Genomic DNA, 19,927 nt, shown 5'->3' on the forward strand with positions numbered 1-19,927 from the left:
CAGTGTTTATGATGTGTTGAAATTCGGTGTTTATGTTGTGTCCTAATTCGGTGTTTATGATGTGTTCCAATTCGATGTTTCTGATGTGCTCTAATTCGGTGTTTCTAATGTGTTGAAATTTGGTGTTTATGATGTGTTCTAATTCGGTGATTATGATGTGTCCTAATTCAGTGTTTATGATGTGTCCTAATTCGGGGTTTATGATATGTCCTAATTCGGTGTTTATGATGTGTTCTAATTCGGTGATTATGATGTGTCCTAATTCGGTGTTTATGATGTGTTCTAATTCGGTGATTATGATGTGTCCTAATTCAGTGTTTATGATGTGTTGAAATTCGGTGTTTATGTTGTGTCCTAATTCGGTGTTTATGATGTGTTCCAATTCGGTGTTTCTGATGTGTTCCAATTCGGTGTATCTGATGTGTTCTAATTTGGTGTTTCTGATGTGTTCTAATTCGGTGTTTATGATGTGTCCTAATTCGGTGTTTATAATGTGCTCTAATTCGGTGTTTCTGATGTGCTCTAATTCGGTGTTTCTAATGTGTTGAAATTTGGTGTTTATGATGTGTTCTAATTCGGTGATTATGATGTGTCCTAATTCAGTGTTTATGATGTGTCCTAATTCGGTGTTTATGATGTGTCCTAATTCGGTGTTTATGATGTGCTCTAATTCGGGGTTTATGATGTGCTCTAATTCGGTGTTTCTGATGTGTTGAAATTCGATGTTTATGATGTGCTCTAATTTGGTATTTATGATGTGCTCTAATTCGGTGTTTCTGATGTGTTCCAATTCGGTGTATCTGATGTGCTCTAATTTGGTGTTTATGATGTGTTGAAATTCGGTGTTAATGATGTATTGAAATTCGGTGTTTATGATATCTCCTAATTCGGTGTTTATGATATGCTCTAAATCGGTGTTTATGATGTGTCCTATTTCGGTGTTTATGATGTGCTCTAATTTGGTGTTTATGATGTGCTCTAATTCGGTGTTTATGATGTGTTGAAATTCGGTGTTTATGATGTGCTCTAATTTGGTGTTTCTGATGTGTTGAAATTCGGTGTTTATGATGTCTCTAATTTGGTGTTTATGATGTGTTGAAATTCGGTGTTTATGATGTGTTGAAATTCGATGTTTATGATGTGTTGATATTCTGGGATTATGATGTGTCCTAATTCGGTGTTTATGATGTGTTCTAATTTGGTGTTTATGATGTGCTCTAATTCGGTGTTTCTGATGTATTGAAATTCGGTGTTTATGATGTGCTCCAATTTGGTGTTTATGATGTGTTGAAATTCGGTGTTAATGATGTATTGAAATTCGGTGTTAATGATGTGGTCTAATTCGGTGTTTATCATGTGGTCTAATTCGGAGTTTATGATGTGTCCTAATTCGGTGTTTATGACGTGTCCTAATTTGGGGTTTATGATGTGTTCTAATTCGGGGTTTATGATGTGTTGAAATTCAGGGTTTGTGATGTGTCCTATTTCGGTGATTATGGTGTGTCCTAATTCGGTGTTTATGATGTGTAGAAATTCGGTGTTTATGATGTGTTCTAATTCGGTGTTTGTGATGTGTTGAAATTTGGTTTTTATGATGTGTTCTAATTCGGCGTTTATGATGTGTTGAAATTCGGTGTTTATGATGTGCTCTAATTCGGTTTTTCTGATGTGTTGAAATTCGGTGTTAATGATGTGTTGAAATTCGGTGTTAATGATGTGGTCTAATTCGGTGTTTATGATCTGTTGAAATTCGGTGTTTATGATGTGCTCTAATTTGGTGTTTATGATGTGCCATAATTCGGTGTTGCTGATGTGTTGAAATTCGGTGTTTCTGATGTGTTGAAATTCGGTGTTTACGATGTGTTCTAATTTGGTGTTTATGATGTGTTGAAATTCGGTGTTAATGATGTGTTGAAATTCGGTGTTAATTATGTGGTCTAATTCGGTGTTTATGATGTGTCCTAATTCGTGTTTATGATGTGTCGTAATTCAGTGTTTATGATGTGTTCTAATTCGGTGTTTCTGATGTGTTGAAATTCGGTGTTAACGATGTGTTGAAATTCAGTGGTAATGATGGGGTCTAATTCGGGGTTTAAGATGTGTCCTAATTCAGTGTTTATGATGTGTTCTAATTCAGTGATTATGATGTTTCCAAATTCGGTGTTTATGATGTGTTGAAATTTGGTGTTTATGATGTGTCCTCATTCGGTGTTGATGATGTGTTGAAATTCTGTGTTTTTGATGTGTTCCAATTTGGTGTTGCTGATGTGTTCTAATTCGGTGTTTATGATGTGTCCTAATTCGGTGTTTATGATGTGCTCTAATTCGGTGTCTCTGATGTGTTGAATTTCGGTGTTTCTGATGTATTGAAATTCGGTGTTAATGATGTGCTCTAATTCGGTATTTATCATGTGTCCTAATTCGGGGTTCATGCTGTGCTCTAAGGATGGGTTTATGATGTGTCCTAATTCGGTGCTTATAATGTGCTGCAATTCCGTGTTTATGATGTGCTCTAATTTGGTGTTTATGATGTGCTCTAATTTGGTGTTTCTGATGTGTTGAAATTCGATGTTTATGATGTCTCTAATTCGTTGTTTCTGAGGTGTTGAAATTTGGTGTTAATGATGTGTTGAAGTTCGGTGTTTCTGATGTATTGAAATTCGGTGTTAATGATGTGCTCTAATTCGGTGTTTCTCATGTGTTGAAATTCGGTGTTAATGATGTGCTCTAATTCGGTGTTTATGATGTGTTGAAATTCGGTGTTTATGATGTGTTCCAATTCGGTGTTTATGATGTGTGCTAATTCGGTGTTTATGATATGTTCTAATTCGGGGATTATGATGTGCTCTAATTCCGTGTTCATGATGTGTTGAAATTCGGGGTTTATGATGTGTTGAAATTCGGTGTTTGTGATGTGTTGAAATTCGGTGTTTGAGATGTGTCCTAATTCGGGGTTTATGATGTGTCCTAATTCGGTGTTTGTGATGTGTTCTAATTCGGTGTTTATGATGTGTCTGAATTCGGTTTTTAAGATGTTTTGAAATTTGGTGTTTATGATGCATTGTAATTCGGTGTTTAAGATGCGCACGAATTCGGTGATTATGATGTGTCCTAATTCGGTGTTTGTGATGTGTTGAAATTCGGTGTTAATGATGTGTTGAAATTTGGTGTTAATGATGTGGTCTAATTCAGGGTTTATGATGTGTCCTAATTCGGGGTTTATGATGTGTCCTAATTCGGTGTTTATGATGTGTCCTAATTCGGTGCTTATGATGTGTTGAAATTCGGCGCTTATGATGTGTTCCAATTCGGTGTTTCTGATGTGTTCTAATTCGGTATTTATCATGTGTCCTAATTCGGTGTTTATGATCTGTTCTAATTCGGAGTTTATGCTGTGCTCTAAGGATGGGTTTATGATGTGTCCTAATTCGGTGCTTATAATGTGCTAAAATTCCGTGTTTATGATGTGCTCTAATTTGGTGTTTATGATGTGCTCTAATTTGGTGTTTCTGATGTGTTGAAATTCGGTGTTTATGATGTCTCTAATTCGTTGTTTCTGAGGTGTTGAAATTCGGTGTTAATGATGTGTTGAAGTTCGGTGTTAATGATGTGGTCTAATTCGGTGTTTATGATGTGTCCTAATTCGGGGTTTATGATGTGTTCTAATTCGGTGTTTGTGATGTTTTCTGATTTGGTGTTTCTGATGTGTTCTAATTCGATGTTAATGATGCGCTATAATTCGGTGATTATGATGTGTCCTAATTCGGTTTTTGTAATGTGTTGAAATTCTGTGTTTATGATGTGTTCTAATTTGGTGTTCATGATGTATCCTAATTCGGTCTTTATGATGTGTCCTAATTTGGGGTTTATGATGTGTCCTAATTCGGGGTTTATGATGTGTTCTAATTCGGTGTTTCTGATGTGTTGAAATTCGGTGTTAATGATGTGTTGAAATTCGGTGTTAACGATTTGGTCTAATTCGGTGTTAATGATGTGTCGTAATTCGGTGTTTATGATGTGTCCTAATTCGTGTTTATGATGTGTCGTAATTCGGTGTTTATGCTGTTTCCTAATTTGGTGTTTGTGATGTATTGTAATTCAGTGTTTATGATGTGTTCTAATTCGGTGTTTCTGATGTGTTGAAAGTCGGTGGTTCTGATGTGTTCCAATTCGGTGTTTATGATGTGTCCTAATTCGGTGAATATGATGTGTTCTAATTCGGTGTTTATGATGTGGTCTAATTCGTGTTTATGATGTGTCGTAATTCGGTGTTTATGCTATTTCCTAATTCGGTGTTTGTGATGTATTGTAATTCAGTGTTTATGATGTGTTCTAATTCGGTGTTTCTGATGTGTTGAAATTCGGTGGTTCTGATCTTTTCCAATTCGGTGTTTATGATGTGCTCTAAATCGGTGTTTATGATGTGTCCTAATTCGGTGTTTATGATGTCTCCTAATTTGGTGTTTATGATGTGCTCTAATTTGGTGTTTATGATGTGCTCTATTTCGGTGTTTCTGATGTGTTCTAATTCGGTGAATATGATGTGTTCTAATTCGGTGTTTATGATGTGTTCTAATTCGGTGTTTCTGATGTGTTGAAATTCGGTGTTTCTGATGTGCTATCTAATTCGGTGTTTCTGATGTGTTGAAATTCGGTGTTTATGATGTCTCTAATTTGGTGTTTATGATGTGTTGAAATTCGGTGTTATTGATGTGGTCTAATTCAGTGTTTATGATGTGTCCTAATTCGGTGTTTATGATGTGTCCTATTTCGGTGATTATGATGTGTCCTAATTCGGTGTTTATGATGTGTTGAAATTCGGTGTTTATGATCTGTTTTAATTCGGTGTTTGTGATGTGTTGAAATTCGGTGTTTATGATGTGTTGAAATTTGGTGTTTATGATTCTTGAAATTCAGTGTTTATGATGCGCACTAATTCGGTGATTATGATGTATTCTAATTCAGTGTTTATGATGTGTTGAAATTCGGTGTTTATGATTTGCTCTAATTCGGTGTTTATGATGTGTTGAAATTTGGTGTTTATGATTCTTGAAATTCGGTGTTTATGATGCGCACTAATTCGGTGATTATGATGTATTCTAATTCAGTGTTTCTGTTGTGTTGAAATTCGGTGTTTACGATGTGTTCTAATTTGGTGTTAATGATGTGTTGAAATTCGGTGTTTATGATGTGTCCTAATTCGTGTTTATGATGTGTCGTAATTCGGTCTTTATGATATGTCCTAATTCGGTGTTTGTGATGCATTGTAATTCAGTGTTTATGATGTCTCTAATTCGGTGTATCTGATGTGTTGAAATTCGGTGTTTATGATGTCTCTAATTTGGTGTTTATGATGTGTTGAAATTCGGTGTTATTGATGTGGTTTAATTCGGTGTTTATGATGTGTCCTAATTCGGTGTTAATGATGTGTTGAAATTCGGTGTTGATGATGTGGTCTAATTCGGTGTTTATGATGTGTCCGAATTCGGGGTTTATGATGTGTCCCAATTCGGGGTTCATGACGTGTCCTAGTTCGGTGTTTCTGATGTGTTGAAATTCGGTGTTTACGATGTTTTCTAATTTGGTGTTTATGATGTGTTGAAATTCAGTGTTAATGATGTGTTGAAATTCAGTGTTAATGATGTGGTATAATTCGGTGTTTATGATCTGTTGAAATTCGGTGTTTATGATGTGCTCTAATTTGGTGTTTATGATGTGCCATAATTCGGTGTTGCTGATGTGTTGAAATTCGGTGTTTCTGATGTGTTGAAATTCGGTGTTTACGATGTGTTCTAATTTGGTGTTTATGATGTGTTGAAATTCGGTGTTAATGATGTGTTGAAATTCGGTGTTAATGATGTGGTCTAATTCGGTGTTTATGATGTGTCCTAATTCGTGTTTATGATGTGTCGTAATTCAGTGTTTATGATGTGTTCTAATTCGGTGTTTCTGATGTGTTGAAATTCGGTGTTAACGATGTGTTGAAATTCGGTGTTAATGATGGGGTCTAATTCGGGTTTTAAGATGTGTCCTAATTCAGTGTTTATGATGTGTTCTAATTCGGTGTTTATGATGTTTCAAAATTCGGTGTTTATGATGTGTTGAAATTTGGTGTTGATGATGTGTCCTAATTCGGTGTTGATGATGTGTTGAAATTCGGTGTTTTTGATGTGTTCCAATTTGGTGTTTCTGATGTGTTCTAATTCGGTGTTTATGATGTGTCCTAATTCGGTGTTTATGATGTGCTCTAATTCGGTGTTTCTGATGTGTTGAATTTTGGTGTTTCTGATGTATTGAAATTCGGTGTTAATGATGTGCTCTAATTCGGTGTTTCTCATGTGTTGAAATTCGGTGTTAATGATGTGCTCTAATTCGGTGTTTATGATATGTTGAAATTCGGTGTTTATGATGTGTTCCAATTCGGTGTTTATGATGTGTCCTAATTCGGTGTTTATGATGTGTTGTAATTCGGGGATTATGATGTGCTCTAATTCCGTGTTCATGATGTGTTGAAATTCGGGGTTTATGATGTGTTGAAATTCGGTGTTTGTGATGTGTCCTAATTCGGTATTTATCATGTGTCCTAATTCGGTGTTTATGATCTGTTCTAATTCGGGGTTTATGCTGTGCTCTAAGGATGGGTTTATGATGTGTCCTAATTCGGTGCTTATAATGTGCTGAAATTCCGTGTTTATGATGTGCTCTAATTTGTTGTTTATGATGTGCTCTAATTTGGTGTTTCTGATGTGTTGAAATTCGGTGTTTATGATGTCTCTAATTCGTTGTTTCTGAGGTGTTGAAATTCGGTGTTAATGATGTGTTGAAGTTCGGTGTTAATGATGTGGTCTAATTCGGTGTTTATGATGTGTCCTAATTCAGGGTTTATGATGTGTTCTAATTCGGTGATTGTGATGTTTTCTGATTCGGTGTTTCTGATGTGTTCTAATTCGATGTTAATGATGCGCTATAATTCGGTGATTATGATGTGTCCTAATTCGGTGTTTGTGATGTGTTGAAATTCTGTGTTTATGATGTGTTCTAATTTGGTGTTTATGATGTATCCTAATTCGGTCTTTATGATGTGTCCTAATTTGGGGTTTATGATGTGTCCTAATTCGGGGTTTATGATGTGTTCTAATTCGGTGTTTCTGATGTGTTGAAATTCGGTGTTAATGATGTGTTGAAATTCAGTGTTAACGATTTGGTCTAATTCGGTGTTAATGATGTGTCGTAATTCGGTGTTTATGATGTGTCCTAATTCGTGTTTATGATGTGTCGTAATTCGGTGTTTATGCTATTTCCTAATTCGGTGTTTGTGATGTATTGTAATTCAGTGTTTATGATGTGTTCTAATTCGGTGTTTCTGATGTGTTGAAATTCGGTGGTTCTGATGTGTTCCAATTCGGTGTTTATGATGTGCTCTAAATCGGTGTTTATGATGTGTTCTAATTCGGTGTTTATGATGTGTTGAAATTCGGTGTTTCTGATGTGCTATCTAATTCGGTGTTTCTGATGTGTTGAAATTCGGTGTTTATGATGTCTCTAATTTGGTGTTTATGATGTGTTGAAATTCGGTGTTATTGATGTGGTCTAATTCAGTGTTTATGATGTGTCCTAATTCGGTGTTTATGATGTGTCCTATTTCGGTGATTATGATGTGTCCTAATTCGGTGTTTATGATGTGTTGAAATTCGGTGTTTATGATCTGTTTTAATTCGGTGTTTATGATGTGTTGATATTTGGTGTTTATGATTCTTGAAATTCGGTGTTTATGATGCGCACTAATTCGGTGATTATGATGTATTCTAATTCAGTGTTTCTGATGTGTTGAAATTCGGTGTTTACGATGTGTTCTAATTTGGTGTTTATGATGTGTTGAAATTCGGTGTTAATGATGTGTTGAAATTCGGTGTTAATGATGTGGTCTAATTCGGTGTTTATGATGTGTCCTAATTCGTGTTTATGATGTGTCGTAATTCGGTGTTTATGATATGTCCTAATTCGGTGTTTGTGATGTATTGTAATTCAGTGTTTATGATGTCTCTAATTCGGTGTTTCTGATGTGTTGAAATTCGGTGTTAATGATGTGGTCTAATTCGGTGTTTATGATGTGTCCTAATTCGGGGTTCATGACGTGTCCTAATTCGGGGTTTATGATGTGTCCGAATTCGGTGTTTATGATGTGTCCGAATTCGGTGTTTATGATGTGTCCGAATTCGGTGTTTATGATGTGTTGAAATTCGGTGTTTCTGATGTGTTGCAATTCGGTGTTTATGATGTGTCCTAATTCGGGGTTTATGATGTGTCCTAATTCGGGGTTCATGACGTGTCCTAATTCGGGGTTTATGATGTGTCCGAATTCGGTGTTTATGATGTGTCCGAATTCGGTGTTTATGATGTGTCCGAATTCGGTGTTTATGATGTGTTGAAATTCGGTGTTTATGATGTGCTCTAATTCGGTGTTTCTGATGTGTTGCAATTCGGTGTTTATGATGTCTCTAATTTGGTGTTTATGATGTGTTGAAATTCGGTGTTATTGATGTGGTTTAATTCGGTGTTTATGATGTGTCCTAATTCGGGGTTTATGATGTGTCCGAATTCGGTGTTTATGATGTGTTCTAATTCGGGGTTTATGATGTGTCCTAATTCGGGGTTTATGATGTGTTCTAATTCGGGGTTTATGATGTGTTGAAATTCGGTGTTAATGATGTGGTCTAATTCGGTGTTTATGATGTGTCCTAATTCGTGTTTATGATGTGTCGTAATTCGGTGTTTATGATATGTCCTAATTCGGTGTTTGTGATGTATTGTAATTCAGTGTTTATGATGTCTCTAATTCGGTGTTTCTGATGTGTTGAAATTCGGTGTTAATGATGTGGTCTAATTCGGTGTTTATGATGTGTCCTAATTCGGGGTTTATAATGTGTCCTAATTCGGGGTTCATGACGTGTCCTAATTCGGGGTTTATGATGTGTCCGAATTCGGTGTTTATGATGTGTCCGAATTCGGTGTTTATGATGTGTCCGAATTCGGTGTTTATGATGTGTTGAAATTCGGTGTTTATGATGTGCTCTAATTCGGTGTTTCTGATGTGTTGCAATTCGGTGTTTATGATGTCTCTAATTTGGTGTTTATGATGTGTTGAAATTCGGTGTTATTGATGTGGTTTAATTCGGTGTTTATGATGTGTCCTAATTCGGGGTTTATGATGTGTCCGAATTCGGTGTTTATGATGTGTTCTAATTCGGGGTTTATGATGTGTCCTAATTCGGGGTTTATGATGTGTTCTAATTCGGTGTTTATGATGTGTTGAAATTCGGTGTTTATGATCTGTTTTAATTCGGTGTTTATGATGTGTTGATATTTGGTGTTTATGATTCTTGAAATTCGGTGTTTATGATGCGCACTAATTCGGTGATTATGATGTATTCTAATTCAGTGTTTCTGATGTGTTGAAATTCGGTGTTTACGATGTGTTCTAATTTGGTGTTGATGATGTGTTGAAATTCGGTGTTAATGATGTGTTGAAATTCGGTGTTAATGATGTGGTCTAATTCGGTGTTTATGATGTGTCCTAATTCGTGTTTATGATGTGTCGTAATTCGGTGTTTATGATATGTCCTAATTCGGTGTTTGTGATGTATTGTAATTCAGTGTTTATGATGTCTCTAATTCGGTGTTTCTGATGTGTTGAAATTCGGTGTTAATGATGTGGTCTAATTCGGTGTTTATGATGTGTCCTAATTCGGGGTTTATGATGTGTCCGAATTCGGTGTTTATGATGTGTTCTAATTCGGGGTTTATGATGTGTTGAAATTCGGTGTTAATGATGTGTTGAAATTCGGTGTTAATGATGTGGTCTAATTCGGGGTTCATGACGTGTCCTAATTCGGGGTTTATGATGTGTCCTAATTCGGGGTTTATGATGTGTTCTAATTCGGGGTTTATGATGTGTTGAAATTCGGTGTTATTGATGTGGTTTAATTCGGTGTTTATGATGTGTCCTAATTCGGGGTTTATGATGTGTCCTAATTCGGTGTTTATGATGTGTTGAAATTCGGTGTTTATGATCTGTTTTAATTCGGTGTTTATGATGTGTTGATATTTGGTGTTTATGATTCTTGAAATTCGGTGTTTATGATGTGGTCTAATTCGGTGTTTATGATGTGTCCTAATTCGGGGTTCATGACGTGTCCTAATTCGGGGTTTATGATGTGTCCGAATTCGGTGTTTATGATGTGTCCGAATTCGGTGTTTATGATGTGTCCGAATTCGGTGTTTATGATGTGTTGAAATTCGGTGTTTCTGATGTGTTGCAATTCGGTGTTTATGATGTCTCTAATTTGGTGTTTATGATGTGTTGAAATTCGGTGTTATTGATGTGGTTTAATTCGGTGTTTATGATGTGTCCTAATTCGGGGTTTATGATGTGTCCGAATTCGGTGTTTATGATGTGTTCTAATTCGGGGTTTATGATGTGTCCTAATTCGGGGTTTATGATGTGTTCTAATTCGGGGTTTATGATGTGTTGAAATTCGGTGTTAATGATGTGGTCTAATTCGGTGTTTATGATGTGTCCTAATTCGTGTTTATGATGTGTCGTAATTCGGTGTTTATGATATGTCCTAATTCGGTGTTTGTGATGTATTGTAATTCAGTGTTTATGATGTCTCTAATTCGGTGTTTCTGATGTGTTGAAATTCGGTGTTAATGATGTGGTCTAATTCGGTGTTTATGATGTGTCCTAATTCGGGGTTTATGATGTGTCCTAATTCGGGGTTCATGACGTGTCCTAATTCGGGGTTTATGATGTGTCCGAATTCGGTGTTTATGATGTGTCCGAATTCGGTGTTTATGATGTGTCCGAATTCGGTGTTTATGATGTGTTGAAATTCGGTGTTTATGATGTGCTCTAATTCGGTGTTTCTGATGTGTTGCAATTCGGTGTTTATGATGTCTCTAATTTGGTGTTTATGATGTGTTGAAATTCGGTGTTATTGATGTGGTTTAATTCGGTGTTTATGATGTGTCCTAATTCGGGGTTTATGATGTGTCCGAATTCGGTGTTTATGATGTGTTCTAATTCGGGGTTTATGATGTGTCCTAATTCGGGGTTTATGATGTGTTCTAATTCGGGGTTTATGATGTGTTGAAATTCGGTGTTAATGATGTGGTCTAATTCGGTGTTTATGATGTGTCCTAATTCGTGTTTATGATGTGTCGTAATTCGGTGTTTATGATATGTCCTAATTCGGTGTTTGTGATGTATTGTAATTCAGTGTTTATGATGTCTCTAATTCGGTGTTTCTGATGTGTTGAAATTCGGTGTTAATGATGTGGTCTAATTCGGTGTTTATGATGTGTCCTAATTCGGGGTTTATGATGTGTCCGAATTCGGTGTTTATGATGTGTTCTAATTCGGGGTTTATGATGTGTCCTAATTCGGGGTTTATGATGTGTCCTAATTCGGGGTTTATGATGTGTTGAAATTCGGTGTTTATGATGTGTTCTAATTCGGTGATTATGATGTGTCCTAATTCGGTGTTTCTGATGTGTTGAAATTCGGTGTTAATGATGTGTTGAAATTCGGTGTTAATGATGTGGTCTAATTCGGTGTTTATGATGTGTCCTAATTTGGGGTTTATGATGTGTCCTAATTCGGGGTTCATGACGTCTCCTAATTCGGGGTTTATGATGTGTCCGAATTCGGTGTTTATGATGTGTCCGAATTCGGTGTTTATGATGTGTTGAAATTCGGTGTTTATGATGTGCTCTAATTCGGTGTTTCTGATGTGTTGAAATTCGGTGTTTATGATGTCTCTAATTTGGTGTTTATGATGTGTTGAAATTCGGTGTTATTGATGTGGTTTAATTCGGTGTTTATGATGTGTCCTAATTCGGTGTTTATGATGTGTCCTAATTCGGTGTTTATGATGTGTCCTAATTCGGGGTTTATGATGTGTCGAAATTCGGTGTGTATGATGTGTCCTAATTCGGTGTTTATGATGTGTCCTAATTCGGGGTTTATGATGTGTCCTAATTCGGTGTTTATGATGTGTTCTAATTCGGGGTTTATGATGTGTTCTAATTCGGGGTTTATGATGTGTTGAAATTCGGTGTTTATGATGTGTTCTAATTCGGTGATTATGATGTGTCCTAATTCGGTGTTTCTGATGTGTTGAATTTCTGTATTTACGATGTTTTCTAATTTGGTGTTTATAATGGGTTGAAATTCTGTGTTAATGATGTGGTCTAAATTGGGGTTTATGATGTGTCCTAATTCAGTGTTTCTGATGTGTTGAAATTCGGTGTTAATGATGTGTTGAAATTCGGTGTTAATGATGTGTTGAAATTCGGTGTTAATGATGTGGTCTAATTCGGGTTTTATGATGTGTTGAAATTTGGTGTTTATGATGTGTCCTAATTCGGTGTTTATGATGTGTTGAATTTCGGTGTTTCTGATGTGTTCTAATTCGGTGTTTGTGATGTGTTCTAATTCGGTGTTTGTGATGTGTTCTAATTCGGTGTTTCTGATGTGTTCTAATTCGGGGTTTATGATGTGTCCTAATTCGGGGTTTATGATGTGTCCTAATTAGGTGTTTATGATGTGTTGAAATTCGGTGTTTCTGATATGTTCCAATTCGGTGTTTATGATGTGCTCTAATTTGGGGTTTATGATGTGTCCGAATTCAGTGCTTATGATGTGTTCTAATTCAGTGTTTATGATGTGCTCTAATTCAGTGCTTATGATGTGTTCTAATTCAGTGTTTATGATGTGTTATAATTCGGTGTTTATGATGTGTTCTAATTCCGTGTTTATATAACATAGAATTGTCCAGAACAGTTCAGGCCCTTCGGCCCACAGTGTTGTGCCGACCCTCAAACCCTGCCTCCTATGTAAGCCCCCAACTTAAATTCCTCCATATACCTGTCTAGTAGTCTCTTAAACTTCAGTAGTGTATCTGCCTCCACCACTGACTCAGGCAGTGCATTCCACGCACCAACCACTTTCTGAGTAAAAAACCTTCCTCTAATATCCCCCTTGAACTTCCCACCCCTTACTTTAAAGCCATGTCCTCTTGTATTAAGCAGTGGTGCCCTGGGGAAGAAGCGCTGGCTATCCACTCTATCTATTCCTTTTATTATCTTGTACACCACTATCTATTCCTCTTATTATCTTGTTGAGCCTGTCTTGGGGAAGATGAACTTCATGGTTGCAATTGCATACATACCTTGATAATAAATATCCTTTGAACTTTGAACTTTAGGTGGCTCACACCATGAGCCAATGCAGGCCACAGGGTCATTCTTCACCGAAGCACCCCAGTTCACATCGATTGCCCCAATCAAACAGCCCAAAACAGCAAAAACAAAGTAGCTACAATCCAGGAACACATCAAAGTCCCCTAAAATGAATGTACAGCCTCACCATTCAATCCTGACAAGTGGATCGAAAGACTCCTGCACTTTCCACTGACAGCAGCTGGCGAGAGGGAGAGGAAGGGCGGTCAAATGTAGGCAGAGTGAATCTAAGTGTGTTCCAGTACACATAGCACTTTCTCAAATTTGTCATTTTAGTTCTTATTTTTGTTTATAAATTGTTCAGATCAGTTTCGGACCAAGATATTATGCCAAAGGAATATGGGTATGGTGAAAGTGCTTATTGCCTTTGATATATTTTTACAGTTGAGCTCTGTTTGGCAGATCCCCTTAAACCTTGAAGTAAATTCTGTCAAAAGTGATCCCTTGGTCTCTCTGTTATCTATTGTCTTGTTGATATCCCAGATTCTTACATGTCTCACATTCATCCATTGGTTCTATTATGTCCTGTGGCTCCATTATGATTTCTTTATGTATTTATCCAATATTTATCCAAAGGTTCACCAGATTGATTCCTGGGATGGCAGGACTTTCATATGATGAAAGACTGGATCGACTAGGCTTATACTCACTGGGGGGATCTTATTGAAACGTATAAAATCCTGAAGGGATTGGACAGGCTAGATGCAGGAAGTTTGTTCCCGATGTTGGGGAAGTCCAGAACGAGGGGTCACGGTTTAAGGATAAAGGGGAAGCCTTTTAGGATCGAGATTAGGAAAAACTTCTTCACACAGAGAGTGGTGAATCTGTGGAATTCTCTGCCACAGGAAACAGTTGAGGCCAGTTCATTGGCTATATTTAAGAGGGAGTTAGATATGGCCCTTGTGGCTATGGGGATCAGGGGGTATGGAGGGAAGGCTGGGGCGGGGTTCTGAGTTGGATGATCAGCCATGATCATAATAAATGGCGGTGCAGGCTCGAAGGGCCGAATGGCCTACTCCTGCACCTATTTTCTATGTTCCTATGTTATTTACAAAATAGTTCAACTATTTGAATTAATTGCTTTAGCTTTACTGATGAAAGAGTTGATACAGTATTTTCGAATCATCCATGTTTAGAAGGTGCGTCAAGGTACGTATAATTTGTTTGGTTGTTTCTGATTTGATACCCAATTTTTGTCCTGTTGAATAAATTAGAGAGTGGGTTTTAGGCTAAACAAAATCATAGTCGGCTTAGAGAGTCACCCTGGAAAATGCTTCGGTTTATTTTGATAACGGCGAGTATTCTTTTACGAAGTGAAAGGGTGAAGGTGGGGGTCCCTAATACCGGGTGAACGAGTAGTCTTTGGGGTAGTGCAAGTCTGCGTCTTTGCTGTTGCTTTGCTGCACGCTGGAGTGCTCAGTGGTGGGGGCCAATGCTTTTTTTTGCCGGTGGGGGATGCGGGATCATTGACTTGCTGCTGTTTACGTGTGGGAGGGTGGAGCTGGAGGGGGCTTTGGGGTTCAAACATTTAACTGTCATTCACTCTTTGGGGCCCTCCTCTGTTTTCATGGATGTTTGCGAAGAAAAAGCAATTCAGGATGTATATTGTATACATTTCTCTGACATTAAATGTACCTTTGAAACATTTGAAATCTTTGTTCTTTTTGGTTGTTGATCGATAGGGTGATTATAATACACCAATGCTTCATCAGATGTAGGAATTTCACAAGTATTGGATGTAGTTTATATACAGCAGGCAGTGAAGAAAGCTAATGGCATGCTGGCCTTCATAACAAGGGGAATTGAGTATAGGAGCAAAGAGGTCCTTCTGCAGCTGTACAGGGCCCTGGTGAGACCACACCTGGAGTACTGTGTGCAGTTTTGGTCTCCAAATTTGAGGAAGGACATTCTTGCTATTGAGGGAGTGCAGCATAGGTTCACAAGGTTTATTCCCGGGATGGCGGGACTGTCATATGTCGAAAGATTGGAGCGACTGGGCTTGTATACTCTGGAATTTAGAAGGCTGAGAGGGGATCTTATTGAAACATATAAGATTATTAAGGGATTGGACACGCTGGAGGCAGGAAGCAGGTTCCCGCTGATGGGTGACTCCAGAACCATAAGACCATAAGACAAAGGAGCAGAAGTAGGCCATTCAGCCCATCGAGTCTGCTGCACCATTTTATCATGAGCTGATCCATTTTCTCCTATCTAGTCCCACTCCCCTGCCTTCTCACCATAACCTTTGATGCCCTGGCTACTCAGATACCTATCAATCTCTGCCTTAAATACACCCAATGACTTGGCCTCCACTGCTGCCCGTGGCAACAAATTCCATAGATTCACCACCCTCTGACTAAAAAAATTTCTTCGCATTTCTGTTCTGAAAGGGCGACCTTCAATCCTTAAGTCATGCCCTCTCGTACTAGACTCCCCCATCATGGGAAACAACTTTGCCACATCCACTCTGTCCATGCCTTTTAACATTCGAAATGTTTCTATGAGGTCTCCACCCATTCTTCTAAACTCCAAGGAATACAGTCCAAGAGCGGACAAACGTTCCTCATATGTTAACCCTCTCATTCCCAGAATCATTCTAGTGAATCTTCTCTGTACCCTCTCCAACATCAGCACATCCTTTCTTAAATAAAGAGACCAAAACTGCCCACAGTACTCCAAGTGAGGTCTCACCAGCGCCTTATAGAGCCTCAACATCACATCCCTGCTCCTATACTCTATTCCTTTAGAAATGAATGCCAACATTGCATTCGCCTTCTTCACTACTGACTCAACCAGAGGCCACAGTTTAAGAATAAGGGGTAGGCCATTTAGAACGGAGTTGAGGAAAAACTTTTTCACCCAGAGAGTGGTGGATGTATGGAATGCTCTGCCCCAGAAGGCTGTGGAGGCCAAGTCTCTGGATGCTTTCAAGAAAGAGATGGATAGAGCTCTTGAAGATAGCGGAATCAAAGGTAATGGGGATAAGGCAGGAACTAGGTACTGATGGTGGATGATCAGCCATGATCACAGTGAATGGTGGAGCTGGCTTGAAGGGCCGAATGGCCTACTCCTGCACCTATTGTCTATTGTCTATTAACCATGAGTCTGGGACAGAATCACATGCTCTTTGGTAGTCAATATTACAACATGAAAGGTTTCTGCTTTTCCAGCAGGCTTGATTAGAATTACAGAATCTATTATCTGTTGTTCTTTAAATCCTTTCACACCCTTACTTCTCCTTTCTGCTCTGCTGTATTTTGTCGTTATCTAAATGAGTGCTGATTACTTGTGAGATGACTGATGTTACAATTTTATGTATTTTTATTGTGTGTCATGCTGTTTGACCAAACATTAGACCAAAAGTTCATATTCTCCGTTTGTTGGTAATTCTGTACTAGGGTTGGTGACATTTTGGTGTGTTGCATGTAGTATCAATGTCCTGTTTAAACCTTTATCATTGTTCCTGAACTGATAATTCTGCTTTCTTTGTCTGGCCCATTTCATGTATCTATTTAGTCTGGCTTTGTATGCACCAAGCTTTTGTTCTAGTGTATCTATAAACTCTACAGTGCTTTTGTAAGGCTGGTCTTATATCTCATATCTTACAATGGACTCTACAATGCCTTTGTTAGGCTGATCTTGTATGAACCTTGTATCTCCTTAGTATCTCCTTCACTTTTCTCTGAACTTTCTCGCTCGGGTTATCTACTTTATACTCTAGTAGACGGGCTATTTCTGCTCTTAAGGTTTCAATTTTATTTCTTGATCTGTTGTGCCATGTTGGTGTTCTCAGTTTTGGGTTTCTATTACTGAGTGATCAATTCAAGATTCAAGATTCAAAAAACTTTATTGTCATTCTAACCATACATCAGCTCTGCAGGGCAGAACGAGACAGCGTTTCCCAGGAGCAGTGCAATCATAACAGAGTGAAAAATACACGTGGACTAAGATGTTAACTGTCCTGTGCTATCACTAGTGGGATCATCACAACAAACACAACACTAAATAATAAACATAACAATAAATAGTAAAACACAACAGCCACATGTCAGTTAAAATCAAGTTATAAGTATCCAGTGCAAGTTAAAAGTGTCCAAAGCAGAGTCAGGTAGAGCAGCTATTTAGCAGTCTACTGTATAGGGCTGCGGTAGGAAACTTTGTCACATGGTGTGAGCAGAATTATCTGCAGCTTAATGTGAAAAAGACTAAGGAGCTGGTGGTAGACCTGAGGAGAGCTAAGGTACCGGTGACCCCTGTTTCCATCCAGGGGGTCAGTGTGGACATGGTGGAGGATTACAAATACCTGGGGATATGAATTGACAATAAACTGGGCTGGTCAAAGAACACTGAGGCTGTCTACAAGAAGGGTCAGAGCCGTCTTTATTTCCTGAGGAGACTGAGGTCCTTTAACATCTGCCGGATGATGCTGAGGATGTTCTACGAGTCTGTGGTGGCCAGTACGATCATGTTTGCTGTTGTGTGCTGGGGCAGCAGGCTGAGGGTAGCAGACACCAACAGAATCAACAAACTCATTCGTAAGGCCAGTGATGTTGTGGGGATGGAACTGGACTTTCTCACAGTGGTGTCTGAAAAGAGGATGCTGTCCCAAGTTGCATGCCATCTTGGACAATGTCTCCCATCCACTACATAATGTACTGGGTGGGCACAGGAGTACATTGAGCCAGAGACTCATTCCACCGAGATGCAACACTCAGCATCATAGGAAGTCATTCCTGCCTGTGGCCATCAAACTTTACAACTCCTCCGTTGGAGGGTCAGACACCCTGAGCCAATAGGCTGGTCCTGGACTTATTTCATAATTTACTGGCATAATTTACATATTACTATTTAACTATTTATGGTTCTATTACTATTTATTATTGATGGTGCAACTGTAATGAAAACCAATTTCCCCCGGGATCAATAAAGTATGACTATGACTATGACTGCCTGTGGGAGGAAGCTGCTTATTAGCCATGTGGTTTTAGTTTTCATGCTCCTGGAGCCTTCGCCCTGCACTGCTGTTAATTCTGCATTTTATGTCGTTGTGTGGAGTTCTTCAGATGGACTGAGACCCTTCAGAGGGTGGGAAGAAGGTAGGTGAACCAGGGGCAGGGGGAGGGGTGAAGGAAAGAGCTGCCGTCCCCGTCTCCTGGTTTCACCTATCACCTGCCACCTGGCACTTCTCCCTCCCTTCCCCCCACTTCTTTCTCTGACTTCTCCCCTTCTTATTTAGTCTGTCAGCCCAAAACGTTGACTGTTTATTCGTTTCTACAGATGCTGCCTGACCTGCTGAGTTTCTCCAGCGTTTTGACATGGATTTCCAGCGTCTGCAGATTTTCTCCTGTTTGTGCCAATATATTTCAAACTTGACTCTGGTTCGATCCTCCCACGCACATCACCATAAAAATGTTACATGGTGGCAGTTTCACTTCTGAGACGTGACACATTTCAGTCGATGCAGAGTGGAGAGTGCATCACGGCCTGGTACGGGAAACGTGAACACCAGGAATGGAAAATTCAGCATACAGCACAGCCTGCCACAGCAAAGCTCTCTCCACGACTGAGCACATTCACGCGGAGTGCTGCCACGGAAATTAGGGAGCCCCACTATCAAGGCCATTCTCTCTTCTCACTACTACCATGGGGAAGGAGGTACGGGAGCCTTAGGTCCCGCACCATCAGGTTCAGGAACAGTTATTACCCTACTACCATCAGGCTCCTGAACCGATGCGGATAACTTCACTCACCTCAACACTGAAATGATCCCACACCCTCCTTACTTCACCCTCCCCCTCCAGTTTCACCTATCACCTTGTGCTTCTCCCTACTTTCTTACTCTGGCTCCTCATCTTTTTTCCAAGTCCTGATGAAGGGTTTCGGCATGAAATGTCGTCTGTTTACTCTTTTCCAGAGATGCTGCCTGGTCTGCCGACGTCCTTCCGCATTTTGTGTGTGTTGCTTGGATTTTCAGCATTTGCAGATTTTTTCTTGTTTGTGATTGGACCACAACCTACAGACTAACGTTCAAGAACTCTTTATAACTCATGTTCACAGTATTATTTATATTTTATTTGCACAGTTTATCTTCTTATGTGCTTTGGCTATTTATCTGTTTTTCTTTATGCGTGATTTTCAGTATATTCTATTGCATGTCTATTTTCCTGTACGTACACTCACAAAAATGAATCTCAAGATAACACATCCATACTTTGATAATAAATTTACTTTGATCCTATTTTTACCAAAATAATTTCAAAGGCAATGACTTGACTGTTTGATTTACAGTGAGGAACAAGCCATCGCAGATCCCAGCCCAGAGATGGTCCAATTTGGAAGCTTACACCGAAAGACGAGCCCAGAAATTGTGTAACTCTGGTACTTGTGAGTATTTATTCATTAAGCGATACGGTGCGTAACGAAGCCTTCTGGCCCAACGAGCTATGCAACACAGCAACCCACCTATTTAACACTAGCCCAATCACTGGACCATTTACAATGACCAAATAACCCACTAATTGCTACGACTTTGGACTGTGGGAGGAAACCAGAGCACCCGAAGGAAACCCATGCAATTCATGAGAAGGACTTACAGACGCCGCAGGAATTGAACTCTGAACTCCAA

This window comes from Mobula hypostoma, chromosome 8 (genome assembly GCF_963921235.1).
Source record: "Mobula hypostoma chromosome 8, sMobHyp1.1, whole genome shotgun sequence".
NCBI classification, from domain to species: Eukaryota; Metazoa; Chordata; class Chondrichthyes; order Myliobatiformes; family Myliobatidae; genus Mobula; species Mobula hypostoma.